Source organism: Trichechus manatus, unplaced genomic scaffold (genome assembly GCF_000243295.1).
Source record: "Trichechus manatus latirostris isolate Lorelei unplaced genomic scaffold, TriManLat1.0 scaffold00079, whole genome shotgun sequence".
NCBI lineage: Eukaryota > Metazoa > Chordata > Mammalia > Sirenia > Trichechidae > Trichechus > Trichechus manatus.
The window spans coordinates 2,728,208-2,741,257 of record NW_004444015.1 but is presented as its reverse complement, the minus strand read 5'-3'; the positions used below and the strand labels follow the sequence as shown (position 1 = coordinate 2,741,257).

Genomic DNA, 13,050 nt, shown 5'->3' with positions numbered 1-13,050 from the left:
AGCTCCTGTCCGGAGGCGAGATGAGAAGGCAGAGAGGGTCAGGAGCTGGTTGAATTGACGCGGGAAATCCAAGGTGGAAAGGAGGAGTGTGCTGTCACAGTGTAGGGAGAACAACTAGGGTCACATAACAATGTGTGTATGTATTTTTGTGTGAGAGACTAACTTGAATTATAAACTTTCACTTAAAGCACAACAATAAAAAAAAAGAATTTGGTTTAAACATTTATTGACATGATGTATTATTTTTACTAAGAAGTAACTTGGCCTATCGTGTTTTTTAAAAAAAAGAATGGTAGAATATTTTTTCAAATCTTTTATCTGATATGAGACTTTAATCTACAATATATAAATATTCTTACAACTCAATAATAAAACACAAATAACCCAGCTAAAATATGGGCAAAGGATTTGAATAGATATACAAATGGCCAATAAGCACATGAATAAGATGCTTGACATCGTTAGCCATCAGGAAAATACAAATCAAAATCATAATGAGATATTACTTCACACCTACTAGGACTTCTATAATCAAAATGACAGATAATAAGTCTTGGTGAGGATGTGGAGAAATTGGAATCCTTACACACTGCCGATGGGAATGTAAAATGTTGCAGCTGCTATGGGTAACACTTTGGTGGTTCCTCAAAAAGTTACACACAGAACTACCATATGACCTAGAAATTTCACTTTTACATATATTCTGAAGAGAAATGGAAACACATGTGCATACAACAACTTGCACACAAATATTCATAGCAGCATTATTCAGAATAGCCAAAATGTGGAAACAGTGCAGATGTCCACCAACAGATGAATGAATAAACAAAATGTAGTATCTCCATGCAATGGAATATTATTCAGCCATAAAAAGGAATGTTGTACTGATACGTGGATGAATCTTGAAAACATTATGCTAAGTAAAAAAAGCCAGACACCAAAAGCAACATATTATATGATAACATTTATAAGAAATATCCAAAATAAGGAAATCCATAGAGACGGAATGCAGTCAGGCTGGGGGAGGTGGGAGTGGGGAGTGACTGCTTAATGGTGCAGGGTTCTCCTTTGGGGGTGATGAAAAAGTTCTGGAACTAGATAGTGGTGATGGGTGCACAACATTGTGAATATTCTAAATACCCCTGAACACCAAAATACCGCTTGTACATGTCAAAATGTTTACAATGGTAAATTTTAGATTATGAGTATTTTACCACAATAAAAAAGAGCAAATAAAACTACCACCAATATGATAAAAAAAAAGGAAAGAAATGAAGCATTGATACATGCTACAACGTGGATGAACCTTGAAAACATAATGCTCAGTGAAAGAAACTGTTCACCACTAATGTGAGGGGCCAATTCAGTGGATAAAAACACCAGTTTAACATTAATTTATCACATACAGCTACCTTCCAAAATTATTTGAATACATCCCCCCCTCCCTTTATTTTTAACAAGTTCTACTAGCCTGGATGCAGCACTGGATGTGCTCACTTGGCTATGCCAAGAAATTTGGAAGACAGCTACTTGGCCAACTGACTGGAAGACATCCATATTTATGCCTATTCCCAAGAAAGGTGATCCAACAGAATGCAGAAAATATCGAACAACATCACATACAATTAAAATTTTGCTGAAAATCATTCAAAAGTGGTTGCAGCAGTACATTGACAGGGAACTGCCAGAAATTCAAGCCAGATTTAGAAGAGGTCATGGAAGCAGGGATATCATTACTGATGTCAAATGGATCTTGGCTGAAAGCAGAGAATATCAGAAAGATAAACTGTTTTATTGACTATGCAAAGTCATTTGACTGTGTGGATCACAACAAATTATGGATAACATTTGGAAGAATGGGAATTCCAGAGTATCGTGCTCATTCGGAATCTGTACATAGACCAAGAGGCAGTCATTTGGATGGACCAAGGGGATACTTTGTGGTTTAAAGTCAGGAAAGATGTGTGTCAGGGATGTATCCTTTCACCATACTTACTCAATCTGTATGCTGAGCAAATAATCCGAGAAGCTGGACTCTGTGAAGAAGAATGTGGCATCAAGATTGGTGGAAGACTCATTAACAACCTGTGTTATGCAGATGACACAACCTTGCTTGCTGAAAGCAAAGAGGACTTGAAGCACTTACTGAAGATCAAAGACTATAGCCTTCAGTATAGATTGCACAACATAAAGAAAACAAAAATCCTCACAACTGGACCGATAAGCAACATCCTGATAAATGGAGAAAAGATTGAAGTTTTTAAGGATTTCATTTTACTTGAATCTACAATCAACAACTCCTGGAAGCAGCAGTCAAGATATCAAACAACATATTGTATTGGGCAAATCTGCTGCAAAAGACCTCTTTAAAATCTTAAAAAACAAACTTGTCACTTTGCGGACTAAGGTGCTCCTGACCCAGGCCATGGTATTTTCAATTGCCTCATATGCATGGGAAAGTTGGACAATGAATAAGGAAGAGTGAAGAAGGATTGATGCCTTTGAATTATGGTGTTGGTGAAGAATATTGACAATACCATGGACTGCCAGAAGCACGAACAAATCTGTCTTGGAAGAAGTACAGCCAGAGTGCTCCTTGAAAGCGATGATGGTGAGACTTCGTCTCACATACTTTGGACATGTTATCAGGAGGGACCAGTCCCTGGAGAAGGACATCATGCTTGGTAAAGTAGAGAGCGAAAAAGAGGAAGACCCTCAATGAGATGGATTGACACAGTGGCTATAACAAAGGGTTCAAGCATAACCACGATTGTGAGGATGGCGCAGGACCGGGCAGTGTTTTGTTCTGTTGTACACGGGGTACCTTTGAGTGGGAAACGACTCTATGGCACCTAACAACAACAACACTAGCCTGGTTAGATGTAATCTCAAATTGAAAGCATCAATAATAAGAGAGAGTGTCAAAGTATTTATTACAAGCTATTTTTCTGAAGATGCATGAAAGCTCACAAATGAACTGTAATATAGGGAAATATGATATTAAAGTGGTTGTGGGACCAAAGTCCAAAAGATTAAACTATACTCAAAGGTTATCACTTGTGCTAACCGAATTGAGTCATTGTTTAGAGTCCCTTTCCCATGTGTAGTCTTGGTTGCTAAAAACAATTAGAGAACCCTATTATAAAAACCCAATTGGCCACCTGCATGCTGGGCTTTACTGGACAAGCACATTGAGTGCCACCTGTTGCTAGAATGCCATCTGATAATGGACCAGGCCAGCCTAGTTAGCATTATTACTTGATTGTGAAAGGTGCATTCCTAATGGCATTTTACTTAGCAAGGAGGCATTTTTAGAACCATAATCAGCGTTTTGAGAAATATTTGTATTTAGAATGTTCTGTTCTGAGTGGAAAGGACTTTGGCGACAAGACTATTCAGGGAGAAATCAAAAGTTAAAAGTCTCTATGTGTTTTATGTGAAAGGGACATCATTTAAAGAGAGGCTTGGTAGCTGAATGGCCATCAGTGTTGAGGCGATCAGTCAGCAGACAGAATAGCTACAGTCTCAGGCTCTTGGATGGTCTTGAGACTGAACACATTCTCTCGCTCTCTATTTAGCCAGACAATTCCAAAGCAAGTTACAACATGGCTGTAGAAGTAGGAAGGACCTCAACGTTTAAGTACAAGAAAGTTTCTGGGAGATAGGATGGTGGGAGCTGCTGAATCTTTCCTTGAAGTCGTTTCTTCACAAGGTAAGTACTGAATCAGTCATACCGCATGTGCTAGTTTAAAATGAGGACCTTTCTAAGGGGCTTTGTGGACTAACTTTCATTATATTCTCAGAGAAACATCTCAAAGTATTGCTGCAGATTTGAGAGAAAAATTGGAGTATGTAGAAGAGATTATTCTCTAAGACAAATGCTGAATGAGAAGCATTACAAAGTTGCCTGAAGAATAATTTCATCTTGAACCAGTGCATGTAGAAACTGAGAAGCATGGACCAGAAGCATGAATGTAGTACAATGTAAGCCTGTGTTTTCAAACTTTAGTGGAGACATTGCCTATCAAAACCATTAATGTTGTTAAGATGTTCTGCGGTGCTATGGAGGACTTTTTTATTGACTACTGTCATATATGTTCCAAAAGAAATGTGTGTGTTGTCATAAATTTGTACTCGTGGAACTACAATATTGAGGTATATATATTACTATATACAGAAGTCATAGTCTCTTCCTTTTAAGAATTTAAAATCCAGGAAAGGCCTTTGTAACTTAAGAGACTAGGTAAATATTTGCTTTTCTTAAAATAAATAGGTAGATAGATTGATAGATTATAGATAGACAGATATATAGGTAGATAGATAGAGGGTTCTACAGTGGTTAAGAGAGAAAACTTATTTGATTTCTGGGGGATCAGTGAAGATCTGCTCAATGTTTCTGACTTCTGATTGGGTTTGGGCAATGGGCATACTCTTGCAGATTAGAGGAAGGGAGGACAAGAAGGGAGGGCTAGTTATCCCTCCAGCTACCTCCAAGCACTGCTGTCTTGGGCTGGTTATATCATAGGTCACTGTCATGGGTCACTGCATTTCTGACATAGGTCACTGCACTTTTCCATCTCACTCTTGCTACATGATTTTCTCCCTCCCTCTTCTCTCCTGGCCTAGGAGTGTTTCTAGCCCTGTTGTTGTTTGTATGCCATGGAGTCAGTTCTGACTCATAGCAATCCTATGTACAGCACAACAAAATGCTACCTGGTCTTGCACCATCCTCACAATTGTTATGCTTGAGCCCATTGTTGCAGCCACTGTGCGAATCCATCTCCAGGGTTTTCCTCTTTTTCTCTGACCCTCTAATTTACCAAGCATGAAGTCCCTCTCCAGGTACTGGTCCCTCCTGATAACATGTCCAAAGTATGTAAGACTTGGTCTTGGCATCCTCGCTTCCAAGGAGCACTCTGGCTGTACTTCTTCCAAGACAGACTTGTTCGTTCTTCTGGAAGTCCATGGCATATTCAGTATTCTTCACCAATACCGTCATTCAAAGGCATCAATTCTTCTTCAGTCCTCCTTATTCATCGTCCAGCTTTCACATGCGTCTGAGGTGATTGAAGAGACCATGGCTTTGGTCAAGTGCACCTTAGTCCTCAATTGACACTTTTGCTTTTTAACACTTTAAAGAGGTCTTTTGCAGCAGATTTGCCCAATGCAATGCGTCTTTTGATTTCCTGTCTGCTGCTTCCAGGGGTTGTTGATTGTGGATTCAAGTAAAATGAAATCCTTGAAAACTTCTATCTTTTCTCCATTTATCATGATGTTGCTTATTGGTCCAGTTCTGAGGATTTTTGTTTTCTTATGTTGAGGTATAATCCATACTGAAGGCTGTAGTCTTTGATCTTCACCAGTCAGTGATTCAAGTCCTCTTCACTTTCAGCAAGCAAGGTTGTGTCATCTAAATAACGCAGGTTGTTAATGAGTCTTCCTTCAATCCTGATGCCACGTTCTTCTTCATACAGTCCAGCTTCTCAGATTATTTGTTCAGCATGCAGATTGAATAAATATGGTGAAACAATACAACCCTGACACACACCTTTCCTGACTTTAAACCACACAGTGTCCCCTTGTTCTGTTTGAACGACTGTCTCTTGATCTATGTACAGGTTTCTCATGAGCACAGTTAAGTCTTCTGGAATTCCTATTCTTTGCAATGTTATCCATAATTTGTTATGATCCACACAGTCGAATGCCTTTCCATAGTCAGTAAAACACAGGTAAACATCTTTTAGGTATTCTCTGCTTTCAGCCAGGATCCATCTGACATTAGCAATGATATCCCTGGTTCCACATTGTCTTCTGAATCTGGTTTGAATTTCTGGAAGTTCCCTGTCGATGTACAGTTGCATATGATATTAATGTTATTGATCAATAATTTCCACATTCTGTTGGATCACCTTTCTTTTCTGAAGCCCTAGGGTACTGCAATGTCTCTGGAAGTTTCCCTAAAATGTGCCCATATCTTTTTACAATTTTTAATTAAACTTTCCTTTAATTCTCCTAATTTGGACATGTCATTAGTTGCCTGCTGGGTCCGTGATTAATACAGAGGCTTTATTAAGAGTATATAATCTGGGACTAGGAGGATGAGTAGTGGCTTGTTAAGCAGAGAGAGTTATTTGTCTAGGCTTGGGAAGCAGATTGGGAGGGAGCAACATTGCTACTGTGAGAAGAGCATATACACAGGCCTCAAGACAAGAATGAGGCTGGTAACATTTTATAAATCAACTGAAGGTTAGTGTGGCTGGAGCCTACAGAGCTCGGTGAAAACTGATGTGAGAGAAGCCGGAGAGAGTAGACCAGGCTCAGGAGTCTGATGGCTTAAGGGTTATAGCCAGATGGTTTGTGCCTCAGAGAAAGAGGTACCTTTATGAACCAAAAATTTAAAAAAAAAAACAAAAAACCAAACCTGTTGCCATCGAGTTGATTCCAACTCATAGCGACCCTATAGGACAGAGTGGAACTGCTCCATAGAGTTTCCAAGGAGCGCCTGGTAGATTCGAACTGCCAACCTTTTGGTTAACAGCCATAGCCCTTGACTACTACTCCATCAGTGAATGAATGACAAATTATTCTTCTCATGATATCACTAGAAAGGAAGGAAGAAAATGTTCCCACTTCCCAACCCTGAGGTACAAAAAGTCTGAGAGAATAGGTCGACTCATTTTGAGAGGGTTGCAGATAAAGTAGAATCCTTGGGGAAAGCTGTATCACTTTAAGGTGAGAGGAGGTGGCTATTTGTGATGTCAGAGTTCTAGAAGAGTGGGAATGTTGTTGGTTACGTAGCATAGGAAGTTCAGAGCAGTGTGAAGATATATGGAGAAGAGATTAGAGCTCTCTTGGTATTCGTGACTTGGATGATGACCAGGAACAATGGATAGGTGAGAAACGGTAGAGGTGGTACTAACCTAGGCCAGACCGCCAGAGATTTGAAGATTGCCTAGGGTAATGATTCAAACTGGTTGAAGCGTTATTTGACTGGGAACTAGGTATATCACTTTAAGGTAGATTGATTAATAATAATAATATTTTGTCATTTTAACTACTTCAGCTTTTGCTGGAGAGCCAGGTGGAATTATGAGTGGCTTGGCAAAATGGGACAGCAGTGATCCAATAACCTTTCAAAATAGATTAGTTGTGGAGACATTCTACTTGTTATTCTCATCCATACCGACAGTGCTTTGGGAATTAAACAGCTATTCCGTGGTAGTAACAATGTGACAAGCTAGGCCATTTAGAAGAGAAATCAAATTTTATGTATTTTGTTAGACTACAACTTATTATTGCCACACACTTAATCCGAAATTTAGGATAGTATTCAATAATTTGATCAGTTACATTTTCTTAAGGCCCATGCAAACAAATAACTTCAGCAGTACTAGTTTAGGTCACAATCATGGCATGATCCAATAGTCTATGTGCCTTCAAACAGTGAAATCTCATATTATTCCTCAGCTTTCCTTACTCTGAAACTAATTTATGGGCTTAATGTGATAAAATTTTGTATGCTGTCAAATATAATCATGTTTCCCTATGTGATTATTGCTGTTACTCTTAAATTTTAAGTCTTTTGTTGTCTTGTGCTTCCATTTTTATCTTTAACTCTTTGATACATCTGGGATTCGTTCTATTATGTATTATACAGGGAGATACCAATTTGATATTTTTGCCAAAATGTTGAAAACTTGTCTTCAGCAGTGTTCATGTAATGAGCTATACTTTCTACATTGATTCCTGATACCTTGTTTATCATCTATTAAATGTCTGGGATCTTTAGCTCAGATATCCATTCATTTTCAATCTCTTCTTATGCTAGCTAGTTCTTTACTCTGTAATTATTGTAGTTTATGGTATAATATCAGGTAGGGATAGTTTCCCATTGTTGTTCTTTGTGAAATTATCTTAGTTCTTCTTACAGTTGAATTTTAGAATAATTTAGACAGATTCAAACAAAAAACCCTGTTCAAATTTTATTGTAATTATATTAAGTGTATGTAGTAATTTGGAAATAGTTCACAGCCTTATAATATTCAGTTTTCTTCTCAGGGACCATGTTGTCAAATCTTTTTTTTTATGTCTATCAATAACATTTTTTATTTTTTGTTGTAATGCTCTCCCCCCTGCCGACTCTTGCTAAGGTATTTATTTTGTTATTATCGTTTCCACTGGGAATAGGATTCTCTTGGGAATATTTTAATTTCCCAAAGGTTGCAGAGATAAAAATACTAAAGGATAGATCATTTCTAACTGTGTCTACTGGAAATCTCCAAGAAGAATCAAACAAAGCATTTGTGTGTACATTAGAACACTGCAGTGCTGAATGTGTTTCGGTGGTTCATTGGTTTTCTGAGGAAGTATTTTATGTTCTCTCTGCATCAGTGTTTTCACTCTTTTTTATACAAATATACTGTGAAGTTCACAGGAACATGAAAAAATCTTAAAGAGTAACAGAACATCTCTCTGACATTCACAGACTGAATGGAACCCCTTGATGTGACAGTAATATATCTTTGCTGGGAAAAATGCAAAGGTGCTATTATTCATTCTTTCAACAAATATTTAGAGAGTGTCTTCTGCTTATGTACCTGCTACTTCTAGAGTGAGGCTGTGGGTACAAAAAGGAAGGGTTACATAAATTTCAGTCGAATGCAGTCTCCATGTATGTAGGCCATACTCTAGTGGAAGAGACAAATGTGAGTAATTACGATGCAGTGTGTGGTTTAGTGTTTTTAAGAGAGGTCATACAAAGTGCCCTGAGATTATAATGAAGGAAAACACTAGTTTTGACTAGAGGAAGATCTGATATATGAAGTGACATTTGAACTGGGTTTCTAAAGTTGAGTGGAAATTTAGCAGGCTGAACCCACCACAAGTGAGATTTGAAAGTAGACAGCATTAATGTGGTGTTTTGCTCAACGAATATGTATCAAGTGCTTACCACATGTGCCAGGCACTGTTCTAGGTACTGAAGATAACAGCAGTGCAAAAAACTGACAAAATCTGAACTCTCATTAAGCTCATATTCTGGGGGGTGGGGTGGTGGCTTACATAAGACAAATACATGTATGTAATATGAGTTCAGGTAGTAAAAAGTGCTATGAAGAAAAGTAAAGTGGGGTAATAAAATGAGCCCTTAGGGCACTATTTTAGACAGAGTGATCTTGCAAGGGCTCTCTAAATCAAGTAAAGGAGCAATGCAAGCACAGATCTGGGGGAAGAGCATTAGGAACGCCCAGTGCAGGGCTGTGATGTAGGAACAAGCTTGGAGGATATTCAGGGATTAGCAAACAGATCTTTGTGGCTTATAGATAGATGGCACAACCTTTAGAAATAAGTTTGGGGACAGAATAAGAAAAGTCTTGTATGCCATGCCAAAGACTTTTAATTTTATTCTTTGAAGTGATGAGAACCTTTACATGTGTTAAAGCAAAGTTGACTGGAATCATTGTTGGCAATTTGGAAGATGGTTTAGAACAGGAAAAGGCTAGAGGCAAGCACAAGTTAGGAGGAGAGTGCATAACATAGGCTAAGATGTTCAGGGCCTCAATTAGGAAGTGGCCATGGGATGGGAAAGAAAGGCATGGAATCGAGACATTAAGCAGAAAAACTTAACAAGAATGCAGGCATCAGGAGAGCAGGGATTTTTGTTTCTGTTTTGTTCATTACAGTATCCCCAGTACCTAGAACACTGTCTGGCACATGATGGCTGTTCAATAAATATATGTTGGATGAACGGAAAATTTGGTGACTGCCTAGATGTTTTGGATGGAAGTTAATGAGAAGTATGTTTGAGGGAATAGTAGAAGATGACACTGAGGTTTTCTGTTTGTGTGACTAGGTGGAAGGTGATGCCATCAGTCAAGGTAGGAGAATTTGAGAATCAGATGGACTAGGAATGTGAGGGGGTAAGGAGGGAAAATGGCAGCTAATTATCTTGGGGAGTGAAATTGGTTGAAACTGATTCCCAGTAATCTGTGTACATGCTGTGACTAAACTGTATATCTCTAACATGTGTAGTTGCAAGATTTCTTTCACTATGGGCAATTTTGCACTTAAGCACCGGCATATAAGCCTGTGATTTGCTGAGGATATTCTGGAGGAGTGCAAAGAAATAGAATAGTGGGCTTAAGTGGCAAGTTGAGGAGATGGAAATTGCTTCCTCTCATTGGTGATGGTGAGAAAGTTGAGAAAGAGAAATGGGCACCTTTAAAATATTGATTTTTTTTGTTCACTATTAGCCCAAAAGAATGTGTTAAGCTATAAAATGAGGGCTCCTGTGGCTCGGCCTCATCCCCCAGAAAGACTAACAGCCCGCCTGCATGTCAGAGTGAATGTAAGGATGACTTGATGCTAATCATGCCATGTGGAAGCCTTTGCCTCAAGTTTCCAAAAGCCTGTCGCTCCTGTTGACCTTCCCACCAAGGGTCTCTGCTCGATAGTGAATTCGCTTGGAGGAGATGGCTTTAATATACTGAACCCAGCGAATAATTTACCACTTCCCAGTTTGGATTAACAGTTTCTCCTCAGGAGAAACAAAAAAAAAAAAAGGGAAAGGAAGAACAATGAAAAAGTGATTCAATCCTTACACCCACCTTTACCTCCCCAGGTTCTGTGTCAGTCAGGCACTTCTCTCCTTTGTTCCATTAGGACACGATCTTTTAGAATTACAAGTTTACAGACAATAGCAGTAAGAGACACAATTCTTCCCAAAGAAAGTTGTTATTTTCTTAAATATTTGACTGTTTGAACTTTGATTTTTACAGATATGACTATATGACAGCCTCTGGAGGCAGAGTAGTGGGGGCAGTGGCACACCAGGAAGGAGAGGTGACAGTGGAGTTGGTGAACGACATAGAGCCAGGGCAGGACAATGTCACCTTGCTGCCCATGCAGCTTACTGGCCCGACCATCCAGGCAATTGACTCTTACCAGAACTACGAGAATACAGCACCTCCTCAAGCTTCTATTCAGTTCCAAGGACTTGAAGGGCTTATTGAAATCCCTTCAAATTCTTTACCTGCTGATGTATACCATGTTAACTTCCGGTTGTCGGATGGAAGTAAAGACAATCATCCAGGCAGAGTTGACCATACCCAGCAAACTGACTCAGGTTATACTCCCTCACAGCTCAGTTGCCAGGGCTTGATTCCAGAGAAAATGACAGTGTGCAGAACAAACATGACACACGAAAGTGTGGCCCAGGCAGAGGGGAAATCCTGCAACAAATTGAACACAGTCATAAAACCGTATGTAAGGAAGAAAGTACCAATTCAGAAAGCACCTCAAACCATTACAGCGCCAGTGCCTGAGACGAAAAAAACAGCTCCCATTAAGCCTGCACATACCATTAGAAAGTCACGCATTGCCAACAGTGTCCGCATGCGGCCATATCGGGACAGGGTGATTCATTTGTTGGCATTGAGGGATTATAAGAAACCCGAGTTGCTTGTTCAACTACAGAAAGATGGCATCCTTAAAAAAGACAAGAACTGCCTTGGAAAAATTCTTCAACAAGTGGCAACTCTGAATCCTAGGAATTTTTCTTATACTTTAAAGGATTATGCATTTAAACAACTGCAGAAAGACTGGCCTGGGTACAGTGAATCAGACAGGCAGTCATTGGAATTGGTGCTTGCCAGAAAAGCAGAGCTACCTCAGAATACCACTGCCAACAATCATCCAGAATCTTCCAGAGGTCCTAGTACAGATGGCACTTTTCCTCAGAAACAGCTTTTCAATTCGAATTTTATTGATCCTTTAAGGAAAAAAAAAGTTAGAATATCCCATCTGACAACTAGAGCACAGTCAACATCAAACGTTCAGTTGAATAACGCCAGTGGAGAATCTGCTGCAGGTCTCCCACCATCTTCTGCAGCTACAGCCAGCCCTACCTCTCCACCTCTGCCCTCAACCTCCCTTCCCATTTCAAATTTTCCCCAGCCTGTAAGTTCTAACTGCAGTTCTTATAGCACCTCAGAAGGGCCCAGGACTGAAGATCCATATTATGACACTTTCTGTCAGAATAGTAGCATCTTTGAACACCAGCAGAGTAACCATACTTCTGTGGAAGTGTTAGCCTCTATTTCCATTCAGATGAAGTATCCAAAGCTCATAGAGAAAAACCATTCAACATCTGACGAGAAGTTCAAATACAAATTTATAGAACACCCAGCAAAGAACCAAAAGTGTAATACTGAAAGGGTGGAGGCGCAGAAGGCAGATCCTACAAGACAAAACAGAGGTGCAAAGTCAGACTCCAGTGAAGGAGTTAAAAAGCTTTGCACCGTCTCTGAGAGAAGCTGCTCAACATCTGGGCCCTCAGATGATTTGACCAACTACTTCACTATACTCACTTCTGAGCAACGTCAGCACTATGCGCAGGAATTTATTGCAGAGTATGATGAATATCAGGCCTTGCGAGCCAAGATGCTGACTTTATCCAGTCCATTTGTTAACCTTGATGCAAAGAGGAAGAACCTTTCTCCAGGCACAAAAGAATATCAAGATGTTAGTGAAGAAATCTCACTAGAATATCAGAAGATGAAGCAGAGTAATCCCAATTTTGATGCAGAAAAAGATAGGTGCCAGTATCTTTATAACAAACTGGCTCACATTAAAAGATTAATAAGTGATTTTGACCAAAAGCAAGTAGAGTGATGGCACTAGAACTGTGGCTGGACCAGAAGAAGCAAGCTTACTTATTGAAAATTCCAAATTACTTGCTCCAACATTTGCAAGGGATGAAACTTTGTTTACTGAAACTTTCAGTATTACTATTTTAATTTTTGTTCTATTTTATTTTATATTTATTTTTATTTTATGATTATTTTTACTTTTATGTTTACTTTTACTTTTATGTTCATTTACTTTTTTATTTTATTTTGATTTTTTATTTCATTTTCCCTTGCTTTCCTACACGTTTGAAGCTGTTTTATCGGGTCCTTTTTAGCCTCAAAATTGTTTACATCTTTTTCATCATTTAAAAAAAAATTGGGGCTCCACCATCTGAGACACTGAATCAATCAGAAATGTACACAC

The 13,050-nt window shown here is 39.0% G+C and overlaps 1 pseudogene; it reads left to right on the top strand.

Annotated features, from left to right (window-relative positions):
• Positions 1-10,785: 10,785 nt before the first annotated feature.
• LOC101358157 (RNA polymerase II elongation factor ELL2 pseudogene) lies at positions 10,786-12,669 on the top strand (annotated as a pseudogene).
• The last annotated feature ends 381 nt before the right edge of the window (positions 12,670-13,050 follow it).